At 37.4% G+C, this 19615-nt stretch overlaps 1 protein-coding gene across 1 annotated transcript in view; it reads right to left on the minus strand.

The window, feature by feature from the left end:
- Positions 1-19615, minus strand: part of LOC141373775 (uncharacterized) — a 149958-nt gene that overhangs the window by 104192 nt on the left and 26151 nt on the right. Inside the window, exon 4 of the mRNA XM_073898546.1 lies at positions 7331-7396. The gene's annotated coding sequence lies outside the window, so the exon portion shown is untranslated. The remainder of the gene's footprint in view (positions 1-7330; positions 7397-19615) is intronic.

Consider the following 19615-nt stretch of genomic DNA (forward strand, 5'->3'; position numbering starts at 1 on the left):
GTGGCCTCCCAATCTCCACCCGGAGGAGCTGAGAACTCGGGGCCCCATTCCTCAGTGTGCCCCCAGAGAAAAGCAGTCACTCCCGTCTCCCTGGTCTCCGGCCACACTCCGTGCTCACCCGGCCTGTGACCGAGCGTTTCTATCTCTGGCACCCGACCCCGTGTGGAGTCCCCAAACCCAGCAGATCCCTGCGGTTCGTTTCTGCGCCGCTCCTCCCCGGGAAGGAAGGGGAGTCTCCCCAGCTCTGCCGCTTGTTGGGTTCATGCTGGAGGAGTAGTGGCCCGACTGGGCCACGGATCACAGTTTATGGCAACCCCGAGCTGAGAGCCTGCGCCTCGGCTCCATCTCTGCAGCCGGCTTCCCCGCTCTGATACCTGGGAGCTCTGGCACACTCAGGCACCCCCGGTCTTTCTGTGACCTCAAGGGTCCTGAGACCCCACTGTCCCAGGAGGATTCCACCCCCTGCTTAGCCACTGCAGCGACGTCCCTCAGCCAAGCCAACCTTTAAAAGGTCCGATTTTGTGCTCCGTGGCTCTATCACTTACCAGAAGCGGCCGGCGGAGGCCCCTCCCCCGCCATCTATCCTCCTGAATATCGCCTTGGATTCACTTCTCCACACATCCTACCTTCCAGTAAGTGGTCGCTTCTCTGTTCAGAGAGTTGTTGCTACTCTCTTCTTCGATCTCCTGTTGAGTTCGTAGGTGTTCAGAATGGTTTGATCCCTATTCAGCTGAATTCCTGAGACCAGATGAAATCTAGGTCTCCTACTCCTCCGCCATCTTGCTCCGCCCCTAAGATTTCGTTTTTTGATGGCCAAGTAATATTTGTGTGTGTGTGTGTGTGTGTACACACACACACACACACACACACACCACATCCTCTTTATCCACTCATCTGTTGATGGACATTTGGGTTCTTTCCATTGTTTGGCCAATGTGGACATTGCTGCTATAAACACTGGAGTGCAGGTGTTCCTTTGGATCACTACGTTTGTATACTTCGGGTAAATATCTAGTAGTGCAATTGCTGGGTCATAGGATAGCTCTATTTTCAACTTTTTGAGGAACCTCCATACTGTTTTCCAGAGTGGCTGCACCAGCTTGGATTTCCACCAGCAGTGGGGTTCCCCTCTCTCTGCATCCTCGCCAACATTTGTTGTTTCCTGACTTGTTAATTTTAGCCATTCTGACAGGTATGAGGTGGTATCTCATTGTGGTTTTGATTTGGATTTCCCTGATGCCGAGAGATGTTGAGCATTTTTTCACGTGTCTGTTGGACATTTGTATGTCTTCTTTGGAGAAATGTCTGTTCTGCCCATTTCTTGACTGGATTATTTGTTTTTTGGGTGTTGAGTTTGAGAAGTTCTTTATAGATCTTGGATACTAGCCCTTTATCTGATAAGACATTTGCAAATATCTTCTCCCATACCGTAGGTTGTCTTTTGGTTTTGCCTACTGTTTCCTTTCCTGTGCAAAAGCTTTTTATCTTGATGAAGTCCCAAGAGTTCATTTTTGCTTTTGTTTCCCTTGCCTTTGGAGACATGTCTAGCAAGAAGTTGCTGCAGCCAAGGTCAAAGAGGTAGCTCCCTGTGTTCTCCTCTAAGATTTTGATGGGTTCCTATCTCACATTTAGGTCTTTCATTGATTTTGAATTCATCTTTGTGTATGGTGTAAGAAAATGGTCCAGTTTCATTCTTCTACACATGGCTGTCCAATTTTCCCAAAATCATTTATTGGAGAGACTGTCTTTTTTTCCATTGGATATTCTTTCCTGCTTTGTTGAAGATTAGTTGACCATAGAGTTGAGGGTCCACTTCTGAGTTCTTTATTCTGTTCCATTGATCTATGTGTCTGTTTTTGTGCCAGTACCATAATGTCTTGATGATTACCAGCTTTGTAATTTGACTTGAAGTCCGGAATTGTGATGCCACCAGCTTTGGTTTTCCTTTTCATCTTTCCTCTGGCTATTCAGGGTCTTTTATGGTTGCATATAAATTTTAGGACTATTTGTTCCAGCTCTGTTGATGGTATTTTGATAGGGATTGCACTGAATGTGTAGATTGCTCTGGGCAGCGTAGACATTTAATAATATTTTAATATTTGTTCTTCCAATACATGAGCATGGAATGTTTTTCCATTTCTTTGTGTCTTCTCAATTTCTTTCATAAGTGTTCTGTAGTTTTCAAAGTACAGATCCTTTACTTCTTTGGTTAGGTTTATTCTTAGGTATCTTAATGTAATAAAGAAATAATTTTTAAAAATAAAGTATCATCACATATTAATGCTTTGTGCTTTACTAAAAGCCAACAATAGGATAAGATGAAACAATATTTTTAGCAAAATCCTTTTAATAGAGCCTAAGAAGAGAATAAGTATATTTAAAACACAAAAATCATCGTTTATTTTGCTAAAAATTATTCTTTAAATATCACCTCTTGCAGTCTCTCCTCATCCATTTGGCTTGCCCTGTCTGGAATACCCTGCCTCATCTTTCCATCTTCCCCTCTAACTCCACACCATGCCTCATGAACATTCTTTCCAGCCTTGCACAGCCAAGTGCAAGGCCAAACTCTGGGCACTCATTCATTGCCCTTCTAGTATCTTCTGCAGCTGCTCCCATGTCACTTTGTTCTATAGTTATTGGTGTCTACATCTATCTCTTCAGCTCAATTTTTAGTTTCTTCATTTTGTTTTTCTCATATCACCTAGTTCAGACTCAATTAATGATCACATAAATGAATTTGGGTGAGACATTCACACTTTATATACCTCAATTTTCTCATCTAGCAAATGGGCATAACAATACCTGTCCTGCCTAACTGTAGTTTGCTATGCCATCAAGTTAGACAATAAAGGTGAAAACATTTTTTTAAGTGCTACATATTCTTTGGGAAGCAATTTGACAGTATTAATCAAGAGCCTTAAATTTTTTCATTTTTTTCCTTCTCACTAATTATATTTCTAGTTATCAATCTCAAGGAAAAACTGTGAACATAGAATAATTTTAAATTTTTTTAAGATTTTATTTATTTATTTGAGAGCATGAGAGTGACCCCCCCCTCCATGGGGGAGAAGCAGACTCCCCTCTGAGCAAGTTCCCCGCCTAGCCTGATGTGAGGCTCTATCCCAGGCCCTGGGATCATGACTGTGCCAAAGGCAGATGCTTAACCGACTAAGCCACCCAGACACCCCAACATAGAATAATTTTTAAAACATTGTTCAAATATTATTTACAATGGTATAAAACGTGAAATAATTTTAACACCCAACAAAATAAAATGGCTGAGTAAATTACTGCACATTAACTTAATAAAATATTATATACCATTTTTAAATCATGAAAATTATTTTAAAAGATGATGTAAAAGCCAACAACACGAGAAATGTTTAAGATATAATATTAAAAGAAAAACATGAGGGGCACTTGGCTGGCTCAGTCAGTAGAGCATGTGCCTCTTGATCTTGAGGTAGTGAGTTTGAGGCCCATGTTGGGTGTAGAGGTTACTTTAAAATATATATATAAGGAGTCTGGGTGGCTTGGTTGAGTGTCCAACTCTCAGTTTCGGCTCAGGTCATGATCTCACAGTCCTGGGATCAAGCCCTGAGTGGGGCTCGAGCACAGGACAGAGTCTGCTTGGGATTTTCTCCCTCCCTCCCCTTCTACCCCTCCCCGTACTCATGTGCGTGCACTCTCTCTCGCTCTCTCAAGTAAATAAAATAAAATCTTAAAAAATAATAAAATGCATAAACTGTTTTTAAAAATGAATACCAAAATTATACATCTGATTTGACAAGTATGTAAAAAGGAAACATCTACTCACAAAAAAAATTGATTAGAAGGAAGTATACCAAAATACTAATTATGGTTATTTGAGAGTAAATATTTACTGAGTATTTTTACTTCTTATTTTGTATTTTCCAAATATCATATAATAAATACATATTACTTTGAAAATAAAAAGAAAAATGAACTTTGAACAGTAGTTAAAAAGCTACATAAATTGCAAAAAATAGCTACATAAAAGCTATGAATATTACATCCTTAGATTATATTACTTCATTATTGTATATAGGTGCTGAAATTGGTCATTTTTTTAATATAAATAAACAAATTAAATTAGGCTATGTTATATTTTAAACAGTTTGTTAGACAACCAAGAAAAAAAATTAACCAGATTTGTTTGCCTGTACTTAAAATAACCCCAATAATTTTAACCAGTGAATACAAAAAGTCACTCCTTCCCCTTTTGTTATTCAGATATGTTGTCAACCACTGTGAGGACCTGTTCTAGCTCTCTGAGTCATAATGCTGATGTTATCTTTAGCCTATTTCAGAATCCGGAGCTACCTTTTACTTTTACTTCTGAACCTTATCGTTCTTAAATAAAATTGCTTTGTTTGAAAGAATCATCTTTGCCCATGTATTCAGCAAGTTTAAGTACTTTTCTAGGTTACCATCAGATGCTAAGGTTAACAAATTTTTCAACTGTAGCCCAGGCTACTGAATTGTTTCCTACTAGGAAAAAACAATTTTTTAAGGAAAAAAAAAGCCTTTCTTTTCTTTTGGTCAGAAATCCATAAGGTCACATTTTGAATGTAAGTGATTTATGTTACCTTGAATATTAAATTCAAAATATTTGTTTCTCATTTTCAGGTATTTGTCATGTATTTTTTAAAGCGCATCTCTTAGGGAAGGTTGTAATTCCCATTCTCTTTCTAGTAACATGTATATTGATTTAACTTACATAGAGAGCAGTTTTTACTGAGGAAAAAAAGAAGTCAAATCCTTGAATTTATTCCAAGCCTAAATCTTCCCTTTAGAGCACTTGAATAAGACCTGTTTTATTGACCATTGTCATTGTTCTTACTTGTCAAGTTAATCTTACTAATATGCTTTTTCTTTTTTCTTTTTTTTTTTAAGATTTTATTTATTTATGTGTGAGAGAGAGAGAGAAAGTGCACCAGGCAGGGGGAGCGGCGGATGGAGAAAGAGGCTCCATACTAAGCAGGGCTCAATCCCAGCACCCTGGGATCATGACCTGAGCCAAAGGCAGACACTCAACCAAGTGAGCCACCCAGGTGCCCCATTATGCTTTTTCACTGATTTTGTCCACTCACATCTAACTGATCCAAATGTCTTATCAAGTGCCCAAATCTGGTCAAGGATAAGATCTGCTAGTGATGCTATTTTAAGAGGAAACAAAATGCCATGAAGCTAGACCAGTTCCTTTCTGTGAAAACACACCACTTCTTTGGCACATACATGTTCCAGTGCACCAACAGGAGAAACAGTGACAAGCTGACAAGGTTGCTCATTCCTAGAGAACACTGGCTATTTTGTCCATGGATATGCACTGAAACCTTTTACACAAAAATATGGTTCGTATATGAAGTCTTATATTTTGATTCACAACTAAGGAATTTTGAAATTACTCGCTAGCTATAGATAATCATCTAGTTCTTTCAAGAAGTATGTTTCTTTTACCTCTTATTTTCAGAATCTAGAACGTTGCCTACATATAATAAATGCTCAATAAAAGTTTGTTATACCAGTGACACAATAACATAATTGACTTACTGAGAAGCAATTGCCAAGTTGTACCATACTGCAATAGCACTGCAGCTGATTAGCTCAGTTTATTTGTATAAGCACTTGAGGCCAAGGGCTCACTCCTTAAAAAAGTCTTTTGGCCTTGTTCTAGTCACAATTTCATATCTTATTCCAATAAGCATCTCCCTCATGGATGCAAGGAGAATCAGACAGAGAGAGAGAGAGAGAAATAGTTTAACACAATTCATCACCACTCCACAATAGATAAGTCAGAAATTATTTAGAAATGAAACTGATAGTAAATGAGCTTTGCATCATTTTGATATGGAAAGTTCCAATATTTCATCATATTAAACTTAGCTGTAAGTAAAATAGGGTTGCCTGGGTGGCTCAGTCAGTTAAGCGTCCGACTCTTGATCTCAGGGTCATGAGGGCAAGCCCTGCGTTAGACTCCATGTGGAGCCTACTTAAAAAAAAGAAAAGAGTAAGATAGTAACATTACTACTGATCCTTAAACTAATACAAACTAATATTTGACCCCATCTCATTTTATTATAACTAAAATAGTTTGTCACATAGGCCTACTTCTTAGGACAATAATCTTGTGATTGCTATGAAAGATCATTTAACTCAAAGCATTTGGTCAATAAAAGGACTTCTATCTTTTAGATAAGGGAATGTCAATAATATGCTTTGCAAAACAAATATATAATATGAATATACGTGAGACACACAGCCTAAAAAATACACCTTTTCCAAGGACCCTCAAATAAACTATCATGAATGGAGCCAGTTTCAAAAGTTTGAATACAGGGCAGTTTTAATTTGTATTAAGATCTCACTAGCTTTAATAGCTCAGGAAAGTCAACTAGCTTCTGTCTGTACATTTTCTCACTGTGAAAGTAGAGAAAATGCTACTTAACTGCTTCACAGGGGGTACTGTGCAAATCAATTGGTTAATGTTCTTAAAGCACTGCCTAAGTGCTAAATGTTATCATTAGGGTGCATTGTATCTCTTTGCAATTATCTGCCACCTTAAAATTCTATGGCTTGTAAGGGTGTCTCACTCCTGAAATACTTAAAAAAGGTTAAGGAAGGTTCAAGAGGTTAAAAAAAAAAAAGAGAAAATGGGCTAAGTTAGGGTAGAAGAAAGGGAAACTTGGAATTTGGCACGTCTTATTACATGCTTCTTGTTACACCAAGTTACGTGATTCTTAGACTAAACACCACTGAACTTTTATATTTTAAATGGGTGAATTGCATAGTGTGTGAATTAAATCTCAATAAAGCTATTATAAAAATAGTAATAAATCCAACCTCATCATCACACCAGAAAAAAAACTTATATATTCCCTGAAAGTGTGGATCATTATGCTAGAAAAAAGAATTCTATGCGCATACATTTTGAGTTCAAATAGGCTACATAGTTTTAAGAAATCAGTTTACAATAGAACTAAACAATTAAATGGTACATTGAGATAAAATTATAATTTACTTTTAATTAAAGATTAAAACAGTCTACCTTGAAATCAATGAGACCAGATCCAGTGATGCCTACTTTTGCTTTTGCTGATTTTAATCTTAGAATATTCTTTGGGAGAAAAATTCTCAAATGCACAAATTAAATTTCAACTGAATTCATAATAGTACTAGTAGTAGTAGTTATAGTAGTGACATGTTCGGTTTTTGTTGTTGTTGTTGTTGTTTAGTAGTGACACGTTTGTATAGTTACTTATAACTGTCATCAGATGGCAATAAATATGAAGGGTTTGAGACTTACCCTGTTTGCAAACAAACAAGTCAGCATGCCACAATTTCTTGGATGTTAGCAGAAGACACAAGACTCCTGGATTAGAGACAAAGGACAGTTTATTACCCACAGAATAGCAGTAGCAAGAGGATCGTTTTCTTGTGCCAGGTCTTCAAGTCCCAATTCCCACAGGGTGACACAAGAGGGGCCAGGAGACACCTGCACACAGAGTGGGTTGTGTTAAAGAAGAGGAACTCTAAGTTTAGAAAGCCTCAATCTTTTCTTTCTGCTCCAGAGAGAGATACCCTCCTCTGAGGCTGTTTGCTATACCAACATTCTTGAAAAAATAGTCCTCAATAACAGTAAAACAAGCAATCCAATTAAAAATGGACAGAGGATCTGAATAGACATTTTTCCAAAGAAGACACACTAATGGCCAATAGGTACACAGAAAGGTGCTCAGCATCATTAATCATCAGGGAAGTGCAAATCAAAACCACAAGGAAATATCACCTCACACTTGTTAGAATGGCTAGTTAATAAAAAAAGATAAGAAATAACAAGAGTTGGTGAGGATGTGGAGGGAAAAGGGAACCCCTGTGCACTATTTGTGGGGATGTGAAGTGATGCCATCAATATAGAAAAAAGTATGACGCTTCCTCAAAAAATTAAAAACACTCAACATCACTCATCATCGGGGAAATGCAAACCAAAACGGCAATGAGATATCACCTCACACCTGTCAGAATGGCTAAAAGCAAAAACACAAACAAGTGCTGGCAAGGATGTGGAGAAAAAGGAACCCCTCGCGCACTGTTGGTGGGAATGCAAACTGGTGCAGCCACTGTGGAAAACAGTATGGAGGTTCCTCAAAAAATTAAAAATAGAACACCCTACAATCTAGTAATTAATTGTGCTACTGGATATTTACCCAAAAAATACAAAAACACAAATTCAAAAGGATACACGTACCCCTATGTTTATAGCAGCATTATTTACAATAGCCAAATTATGGAAGCAGCCCAAGTGTCCACTGATAGACATATGGATAAAGAAGATATGATACAAAAACAGATGAACATAAGGGAAGAGAGGGAAAAATAAAATAAGACAAAATCAGAGAAGGAGACAAACCATAAGAGACTCCTAACCATAGGGAAAAAACTGAGGGTTGCTGGAGGAGAGGAGGGGGTGGAGATGGGGTAACTGGGCGATGGGCATTAAGGAGGGCACGGGATGTGATGAGCACGGGGTGTTATACGCAACTGATGAATCACTAAACTACCTCTGAAACGAATAATACACTAGATGTTAATTAATTGATTTTAAATAACATTAAAAAAAGATGAGGGCGCCTGGGTGGCTCAGTTGGTTAAGCGACTGCCTTCGGCTCAGGTCATGATCCTGGAGTCCCGGGATCGAGTCCCGCATCAGGCTCCCTGCTCGGCGGGGAATCTGCTTCTCCCTCTGACCCTCTTCCCTCTCGTGCTCTCTATCTCTCATTCTCTCTCTCTCAAATAAATAAATAAAATCTTAAAAAAAAAATAAAATTAAATTAAAAAATAAAAAAGAGAGTTTTTTTAAAAAGATATATAAATCTATATATATTGATATATATCTATATAATGGAATATTACTCAGCCATAAAGAAGAAAATCTTGCCATTTGTGACAACATGGATGGACCTTAAGGGCATTCTGCTAAACAAAATAAGGCAAACAGACAAAGACAAATACCCTATCATCTCACTTACAAAAAAAAAAAATTCATATATACTGAAAACAAATTGGTGGTTGCCAGAGGTGGGGGGTGGGAGATAGGATAAATGGGCAAAGGGGGTCAAAAAGTACAAACTTCCAGCTATAAAATAAGTCCTGGGGATGTAATGCACAGCATGGTGACTATAATTAATAATACTCTATGTATATTTGAAAGTTGCTAAGAGAGTAAATCTTAAAAGTTCTCATCACAACCAAAAACATTTTCTAACTATTCTTTTGGATGGAAGTTAACTGGAGTTATTGTGGTGATCGTCTCACAATATACACAAATATCAAATCATTACACTGTACACCCAAAACTAATATAATGTTATACATCAATTATATATCTCAGTTAAAAAAAAAAAGAATGGAAGACGAAAAGGGGAAAGTCAAATCATGGACATCATTATAATACTCACTAAATAAAAGCAACTTCAGGTACTTATCCAGAAAAAGAGATTATCTCAGGAAAAATTAAAAGCTGATTTGATCATTAAGACAAACCATTAAAAGGGGTGGCTGGCTGGCTCAGTCGGAAGAAGGTGCAACTCTTGGTCTCAGGGGGGTGAGTTTGAGCCCCACATTGGGTGTAGAGACAAGCCATTACAAAATGGCAACTGCAGGGCGCCTGGGTGGCTCAGTTGGTTAAGCGACTGCCTTCGGCTCAGGTCATGATCCTGGAGTCCCCGGGATCGAGTCCCACATCGGGCTCCCTGCTGAGCAGGGAGTATGCCTCTCCCTCTGACCCTACCCCGTCTTGGGCTCTCTCTCTCTTTCTCACTCTCTCGCTCTCTCAAATAAATAAATAAAATCTTTAAAAAAATAATAATAAAAATAAAAATAAAAATAAAAAAAATAATAAAAAATGGCAACTGCAGCTTTCACATAGCTGGTATAATAACTATATTATTTTGCCTAAATACTTGTGCATCTTTATGGAAAAATCTCAGGTAATTTTTACCCCAAGTATCCCCAAAACTAGGAAATAAGTTTCTGACTTCCTATTTTGAGTTGTAAAGAATATTGAAAACCCCCAGTGTGCTTCAGCTGCATCCCCTCAATCCACCCCTGACAGGCCCCCCACCCTCTCTCCCGCTTCCAGAGAGCTTAAAGTGACTTCATCCCACTCTCATCCTCACGCCCTCCCCCTACTCTCCCATTCTTACGCTCAATTCTGACCCTTGTCTCTACAATCAATCCTAACCTTAGACAATAATGATTTAACAAGTTTTAACTCAATAGTATAGAACCAAGTTCAATTTACCTCTTCTGACGGGCCCAACTGGCCCACTTTTGTCAAGGGCACTTTGGTCTTATTCCATAGGTCAGTGTCTATCCAGATCTCCATTTGTGGTAAGTGAATCCTTGATGGTCTCATTCTCTGAATCTGAGTTGGTATATCAGTTCCTGGGGATTGTAACCCTGCCAGGCTCTTGTCAGGCCCCTCTCAGGGAAGAGGATCTTGCAGCAGATCCTAAATGCTGAGGCAAGGGTTTTGTCATACCAAACTGACCACGCCAGTTTTCAAATACCACAAGCTCCTAGATTCTCTGTACCTGGGCTTTGCATGGCTGTTGAAGAACAATATCCCCACATGGGATTTTCAAGGTACATATAAGTTTACTGGCATGTCTTCAACTTCATTTGCCATGGAGTGCCCACCAGCCTGGACTTCCTCTCTAGACCCACCCAGAGTCTCACAATAATGACCATTTCAAAAACTTCAGTTTGATCAGTCGTATTCCTTCTCACCCTGCCATTTTTGCCCCAGGTGGCTGGTTCATGCCTGACTATTCTGAAACATCACTGAGGGACACCTGGGTGGCTCAGTTGGTTAAATGTCCAGTTTTGACTCAGGTCATGATCTCAGGGTTGTGAGATCAAGTCCCATGTCGGGCTCCGTGCTGGGCATGGAGCCTGCTTAAGATTCTTTCTCTCCCCTGCCCTCTGTCCCTCCTTCCTCCCACTCTACTTCTCTTAAAAATACATATATATATATATATATATACATATATTATATATATGCATATATATATGTATATATATAATTCTTAATGATATATATATATCATTAAGAATTTCTGTATTGCTGTTCTCCTTTCACAACTATACCTAAAGAATTAATTACATGATTCCAGCAGTTTATCAGTAAGAAGTCAAACATGTTTCACAAAATAGTCTGTATTGCAAAATAGTTTCAGTATGCAACAGATTATTAGAATGCTTAGACTTGTATGCCTTAAACTTATGAGTAAGAATGCTTAGACTTGTTTGTCAGTTTATGAATTTTCAATTCATATGAGTCCTTAGGAAATTACCTAAACTTCAATGTAATATAAATTATAAAAATAGTAACTTGTATGTATATTATTGAACTTATGTTTAAAAAAATCATGGATGTGAGCAAAGCCTGAAAAACAATCCACAAACAGTAATGCACTTTATATACAAGTGAGAGTAATGTAATGTCAGAGTAATATAATTATGGAGTTGTTTTCTTTTTAAAAATATATCCATTCTTGCATTTTGATAAGGAAAAGGAAATTACAGTATTTATCATAATACTTTCCAAGTATGCTGAGATAAGTCAATGAAAACTACTATAGTTATCAATGCTTCCTTTTTAATGAGTTCTTCCTCAATCAAGTCTTGGTTTAGCTGTGCATTGATTTAGAACACGCCCCCTTTCATATGCACATATGTGTTTTCCAGAGGCCCCAAAAGGTTAACAACTGGTATACATCATTATATACTAACAGTTTGGTCTAATGGATAAGGACTGAGTCAGCAATCTTAATATCTTCCTCTTAGCTCTATGACCCTGGAAAGCCACTTAACATATATCATCTTGGTTTCTCTTTCAAAACGAATAATAATAACTGTTGAATTAGGAAAATATCTATAAAATATATTGAGACTTAGCGAAAATGGAAAATGAATGTAAACTAATATAAAGACCCAGTTCAACTAGCCTACTTTTCTAATATAATACGTGAAATTTTAATTTAATAGAAATATATTCTTGGATTATAACTAAGATTATTGGTCATGGAATATAAATTAGACTATTAGTATATTAAAACACTTTGCTAAATATCAAATAACAGTTTGACCTACATTTTCAATGAGAAGCATAGTGTGGACATGCAAAGGCACGTAATTCTTTCTGTAGCCACAAATTAGGATTTATAATTGTAAAGAAAAAAATTGTTAATTTGTAAACATGACTGTTAATTTGTAAATGGTAATCTCTAATGAAAAATTTTAAAGTTCCTGGGGAGCCTGGGTGGCTCAGTTGTTAAGCATCTGCCTTCGGCTCAGGTCATGATCCCAGGGTCCTGGGATCGAGCCCTGCATCGGGCTCCCTGCTCGGCAGGAAGCCTGCTTCTCCCTCTCCCACTGCCCCTGCTTGTGTTCCCTCTCTCATTGTGTCTCTCTCTGTCAAATAAATAAATAAAATCTTTAAAAAAAAAATTTTAGGGGCACCTGGGTGGTTCAGACGATTGAGCATCTGCGTTTGGCTCAGATCATGATCCCAGAGAGCCCGCTTCTCCCTCTCCCTCTCCCTCTGCCTGCTGCTTCCCCTGCTTGTACACACTCTCTCTCTGTCAAGAATAAATAAAATCTTTAAAAAATAGATAAAATTTTTTAAAGTCCCTTTAAAATGTATAGTAGTAATTCCACAAGTTCACCAGTTGTAACAATACTCTAACAAAACCCCTGCTTTTTCACAAGTCATTGAAGAAATATTGCATCAAAGATTAATTACCATTCTACTGTCTAAAAAGTATACCTTCAAGCTGTTAAATGAGTGAACAGAGATCTATTATGACTTTAACAAGAACGTTACTCTCCATGGGGATTACTGCTATTAACAGTGGGAAATCTATCATTTAAAGACATTAAAATTAAATGGAAATGTTTCACTCATTTAAATAAAACTCTTGTTCTTTACCTCACAATAAAACTTGCTTTTGCTAGCTTCTTTATTGTAGGAATTTATGCAGAATTTTCCTGGTAGTGCCATTTCAGATTTCTTTTCTATAGAGATAGTGGTAAAGAGGTATTAGTATAATTTAACAATGTTTGCAATCTGATACATGAGGACTCTATTCCAGCTACAAACATTATTACTCCTCATATAGCACTATTAGCTACTTACTTCAAGTTTTGACAAATTATTTACATTCAAGAATCATAGATCCTAAATTTGTTAGCTTTCTTCCCATGTATACTAGATTCTACGCAGGGAATTTGTTAAAACATAAAATGTGCCAATATAAAAAGAACAAGTAAGGAGAAGAGAATAACCTCTATATTTTAAAATATTGGAAATGATGAAATACCATCTCCAAAAACAAATAGGAAAGTACTGTAATTTATTTTCATTCCCAGTACTGGTCAGAGTGCAATGAAATGAACATTTACGTTCACTTCATTTTGGGAAATAAATTGGTCCTTTCTGGAAATCAGCTTGGCTATATGAATCAAAAACCTTATAAATCATCTCACCCTTTGACCCAGTACTAATACTTCTAGGAGTCCATCCTTAGGAAGTAATGCAAAATGTTGACTATCCCCAAAGATGTGCCAGAATTGTTTATAATAGCAAAATTCTGGAAACAATCTAAAAGCCCAACAAAGGGAATGCTTAAAGCAAATCATGGTAATAGAAAGAATGGGATATTTTACAGCTATTAAAAATTATGTATAAAAATATTTTTTTTAATTTTATTTATTTATTTGAGAGAGAGAGAGGAGCACAAGCAGGGGGAGGGGCAGAGGGAGAGGGACAAGCAGACTCCCCACTGATCACAGACCCGAAGCGGGGCTCAATCCTAGGACCTTGAGATCATGACCTGAGCTCAAGTCAGATGCTCAACCAACTGAGCCACCCAGGCTCCCCAAGAATGTGGTATTTTTATAATCATAATAAATTAATGGGTTAGGAACTGAAAGTAAACAAATTTTACTTTTTTAAAAAATGGGGACATGGAATAAAATTCTTCATACATGGTAAAATTTCTAAAAGCACGTTACTTAAAAAGTAGATGTAGATTGATCCTATTTTTTTTGAAGTGTATGAAGTAGTCAAATTCATAGAAAGAGAAAGTAGAATGGTAGTTACTAGGGGCGGAGGGGAGGGACAAATGAGTTGTTTAATGGTATATAGAGTTTCTGTTTTGCAAGATGAAAAGGTCTGGGGATGTGCTGCATAACAATGTGAATATACTTAATACTACTAAACTGTACACTTAAAAGTAGTTTAAATGGTAAGTTTTATGTTATGTTTTTTACCATAATTTTTAAAAATATATAATTATGTAAAAATTTGTATGTATATGGGTGTGTATCAGAATAAAATACCACATTGTTAACAAGAGTCTTCTTAGAAGTACGGAAAGGGGATGGTCCAGAGGGGACTTTTTTTACTTTAAATACTTCTGTATCATTTGAATATTTTCAGTGAGCTAATATTACTTTTACCTTTTTTTTTAATTTTGTGGTGGGACCTAGATCCATTTGTGGTTTCTTGATCCTAATTGCTATAATTTTCAATGAAAGAGTAATGAGCCAAGTCACTTGTATCCAATTCAGCAGTCAACAGAAGCATGCAAGCTGCTGATCAAAGCAAGATTGAAAAACATTTAAACACATGTATCATTTCCCTAAGAAGTTACCTGAACTTTCACATCACCTTTTCAATGTCAATATGTTAGGTAGTTAAAGAAAAGATTATTGTACTTAAGGGCTAGAATGGAACAAATGAAAGATATCAAAACTGCTTACAAAGTTATTGATCAGTTCACATTCAAGAATAAAAATTAGGGGTGCCTGGGTAGCTCAGTCGGTTGAGCACCCAACTCTTGGTTTCGTCTCACGTCATGATTTCATGGGTCCTGAGATCGAGTCTTAGGTCAGGCTCTGTGCTCAGTGTAGAGTCTGCTTGAAGATTCTCTCCCTCGGCCCTTCCCCACATTGTCTCTCTAAAATAAATAAATAAATCTTTTTGAAAAAGAATAAAGCTAAATTGGAAATATATTAAGTACTTATTAAAATTACCTACATAAAATGAACTAATTAATCAGTAGCAGAAATATAACCATTTGTAATCAAAATGTATATTTCCATTGAGTATGGCTGTTTTATTTATAGTTGCACATTGACAGATGTAGAGAAGAATCCATGCATCAGGCTTGGTGATCATACACCTACCTGCTCAAAATGACAAAAATCACTGTCTGAACTCTGGATATACTAACAAAAAGCATTCATTCATTTATTCACTCATTCCTTCAACAAACATTTACTAAGCAGCTACTGCTGTGCCAGATAACACATGAGTCTAAAACAACCAGAATGGGACACCTGGCTGGCTCAATTGGTAGAGCATGAGACTCTTGAACTCGATCTTGAGTTCAAGCCCCACAATGGATGTAGAGATTACCTAAAAATAAAATCTTTTTTAAAAATTTAAAAATAAATAAATGAATAAAACAACCAGAATATCAATTTTAAAATACTTCATGGGGTTGCCTGGCTGGCTTAGTCGATGGAGCCTGTGACTCTTGATCTTGGGGTTATAAGTCCGAGCCCCACATTAGGTGTAGAGATTATTTAAAAATAAAATCTTTCAAAAAATAAAATATTTCCTGGAAAAAATATATATTTCCTGAGCACCACTTACATATTTAGCACTGTGCTAAGTATGGTGGCGATTATTATAAAGGAACGTAGAGAGGTAATTATCACCTCTAAACAATCAGCATTTAAAATTGAACTTTAGAATTAGAAAGAATATCATAGCAGTCATTTCTTACTTTTTTGGATTTAACATTTTTTAATGAACTGATAATTCTATTAGATAGTATTTATTTTCCTTAATGGCCTTACTTGGGAAAATAAAACATTTGCAACCACATATGAATTTCCCTACTTCATTTTAAGATTTTACAAGTACATGAGATCCAAAAGTCTAGAAATCATTGTCCTAGAGGTCATCTAGAAAAAAGTATATGTTTTTTTTTTAATTTTTTATTGTTATGTTAATCACCATATATTACATCATTAGTTTTTGATGCAGTGTTCCATGAAAAAAGTATATGTTTAATTCCATAGGCAATTGAATGGTCTCTAAGTAGTAGAATGGTAGGATTGGAGCAGTTTAATGGTGACAGATTAGAGGCTCATTATTTGTTGACATCTCCTTGATAGATTTTAACAAAAGTAATTTAGTAAAATGTAAAAAATTCAAAATATATAAAAAAAGAGAAACTATTACATAGAGTAATTTAATACAGAAACTGTAAGTACAAATAGAATGAGCAGGATATGAGTTAAAATGGTCCAAACTATTTCCAAACACACACACACACACACATCCATACAACTCAGCAACTATAAGGTCAGTGTACGTGCACTAAACTGAGATACCAGAATCAACAACACATTTATGCACATCCTGTTCAACTCTATTTTTCACAAAACTTAAGGAAAAAGTAAGTTTTGAAGTGTTGCCTCTAATTTTTCCAAGTCACTAAGATGTATTATTATTTATTTAATATATTTGTAAACGGAGTTAGTAGTATCCCAGTTTTAATTCTGGATCATGACACTGACCTCAATATAACTTGTCACTACCTTGGCTTTCCCAAAGTATACAATAAGAGAAAAAGTAAAGACCAATAAACCCTGTTATATATTGTGTGTGTACCAAGAACAGTTCCACAAATCATGGAATGAATCACTGGATTGCGGAAGACAACATCTGCCAAGCATTTTTAAAAGCCCAGCATTTATATAGCTCCCTTTGTTCCTCCCTTGCTGTAGGGCAGATGTCTCACACAGTTTAGAACATCAAATAGTGGCTAACTATCAGGACTCAGTAATTTGAGTGTCAAATTGATAGCTTCATTTTTATTTCTCTTCTAAAATATGTATGTTACCTCTGATTTTCTTCTTGTATCAATTTTCTCCTGAAAAGCTGCTCTTTTAATTTTTTTTCTTTCTACAAGACTCATCAAGCTACCTGCTCAGGGCTTTGTGATTATCCCTTGAACACATTTCTTTGCAATATGAACTTCTGGACATGACATAAGCTATTTGATTCCAGCCTTGATCTTCAAGGAAACTTTCCAGTGTTGTACTTGTGGTTTCTTGAGTGAACCTGCCTGGAAACTACCAACATCTGTCCTCTGGAACTAAGCCTTTGTTCTCTCTAGTAGTTCAGAACCTTGATGGCATTAGAATCACCTTCTTAATCAGCTTCATAAACATATGGAGGCCCAATCTCAGCCCAGATCAATTAAAATCAGAAATTTGGGGGATGGTACCCAGGCATATGTAGTTCTTAACTTTCTCCACTTTGCAACCAGATCTGAGAACCACTGATAGGAGATGGAAATCAACTATTTCTTGTTGACTTGTCACTATTTTTTTATATGTCTGTCTCCTCTACTAGACTGTGAACTCCTTGAAGACAGCATTTGGCAAACCAAGTTTTCAATAATTTATTTAAAATTAAAGTCCAGGGCGCCTGGGTGGCTCAGTTGTTAAGCGTCTGCCTTCTGCTCAGGTCACGATCCCAGGGTTCTGGGATCAAGTCCCGCATCAGGCTCCCTGCTCAGCAGGAAGCCTGTTTCTCTCTCCTACTCCCCCTGCCTGTGTTCTCTCTCTCTCTCTCTCTCTGTCAAATAAATAAATAAAAATCTTTAAAAAATAAATAAATAAAATTAAAATCCAAACTCCTTACCATGGCTTCAATGGCCTGGTATGATCTTTTCCCTGCCTGTCCGCCTCAACATTTCCTCTTGCTCCTGAATTTCTGGCAAACATGCCAAATTTATTACTACCTACAGGCCTTTACATTTACTGTGCCCTCCACCAGAATCAGTCCTTTATTTCTCTGTCTCTTTCCCATCATAGAAATCTATTCTCTGTGTTCTTTTTTTTAAGAATTTATTATTTATTTGAGAGAGAATGCGAGAGCATAGGGTGGGGGGTGGTAAGGGCAGAGAGAGAGGGAGAAGAAGGCTCCCTGCTGAGCAGGGAGCCCTACACAGGGCTCGATCCCAGGACCCCAGGATCATGACCTGAGCTGAAGGCAGACGCTTAACTGACTGAGCCACCCAGGTGACCCTCTATTCTTTGTTCTTAGAAATTCTTTCCTGACCAGCCCAGATAAAATGACCACTTCCTCTGTAATTCCTATCAACTCCCATTGTCTTATTTCCTTCATGGAATTTACCTCTATCAAAAGTTAATTTTTTTATTATTTTTATTTTTTTAAGATTTTATTTATTTATTTGCTTGATAGAGAGTGTGAGCACAGGGAAAAGCAGATGGGGAGGGACAAGCAGACTCTGTGCTGAGTGCAGAGCCCATGACCCTGAGATCATAAACTGAGCTGAAATCAAGAGTCAGAAGCTCAACCAACTGAGCCACCCACATGCCCCAAAAGTTAACTTTCTTACTTATTATATACTTATTTATTGTCTGTTTCCACCCAACCATTCCCCAAACCTTCACACTAGATTGAAAATTCTAAGGGAGTCAGAACTTTGAAGTCTTTGCCATTACATTGCCAGGGCTTACTTAGTGTGCCTCATATTTTTGAATGAATATAGAATAAGCATTTGAATGAATGGATGAATGAATGAATGAATGAATGAATGAAAGCATCATCCTAGCAAACTGTTCAACAGGTCAAGACCCCCTGGCCTATGTTTTAGTAACATCTTTTTTTTTTAAAGATTTTATTTATTCATTCAAGACACAGAGATACAGAGAGAGAGAGAGAGGGCATGAGCAGGGGGAGAGGCAGAAGGAGAGGGAGAAGCAGGCTTCCCACTGAGCAGGAAGCCCAACGTGAGGCTCGATCCCAGGACTCTGGGATCATTACCTGAGCCAAAGGCAGACACTTAACCATCTGAGCCACCCAGGCGCCCCTAGTAACATCTTTTTGATGTCACTTTCTTATCAGTTAATTTCCCTTTGAGTGTCAATAAATGCACTGTCCCATTTTTTTTAAAGATTTGTTTATTTATTTTTTAGAGAGAGAGAGAGTGGTGGGGAGGGACAAAAGAAGAAGGAAAGAGAATCCCAAGCAGACTCCACTCCGAGAGCACGGAGCCTGATGTGGGGCTCGAATTCGCGACCTCAAGATCACAGCCTGAACTGAAACCAAAAGTCAGACGCTCAACAAACTGGGCCACCTAGGCACCCCTCCACTGTCCCATTTTTAAAGTCATTGTTGGTTTTTGTTTTTTTTTTTAAGATTTTCTTGATTAGAGAGAGAGAGATTTGAGAGACAGCAAGGGGCAGAGGGAGAGGGAGAAGCAGACTCCCCACTGAGCAAGGAGCCCGATGTGGGGCTCGATCCCAAGACCCTGGGATCATGACCTGAGCCAAAGGCAGGCTCTTAACCGACTGAGTCACCCAAGCAGCCCCATTGTTGATTTTAAATCATTGCACTGGCTTTTTTTCTGTAACTTACTCCTTCTTTTGTCCAGATCAGCCTGTGTTTCCTAATGTCAGCAATTTTTAAATGTAC

The sequence above is a fragment of the Callorhinus ursinus genome, unplaced genomic scaffold (genome assembly GCF_003265705.2).
Source record: "Callorhinus ursinus isolate GAN/ISIS: 27379988/994484 unplaced genomic scaffold, GSC_fseal_2.0 scaffold12, whole genome shotgun sequence".
NCBI classification, from domain to species: domain Eukaryota; kingdom Metazoa; phylum Chordata; class Mammalia; order Carnivora; family Otariidae; genus Callorhinus; species Callorhinus ursinus.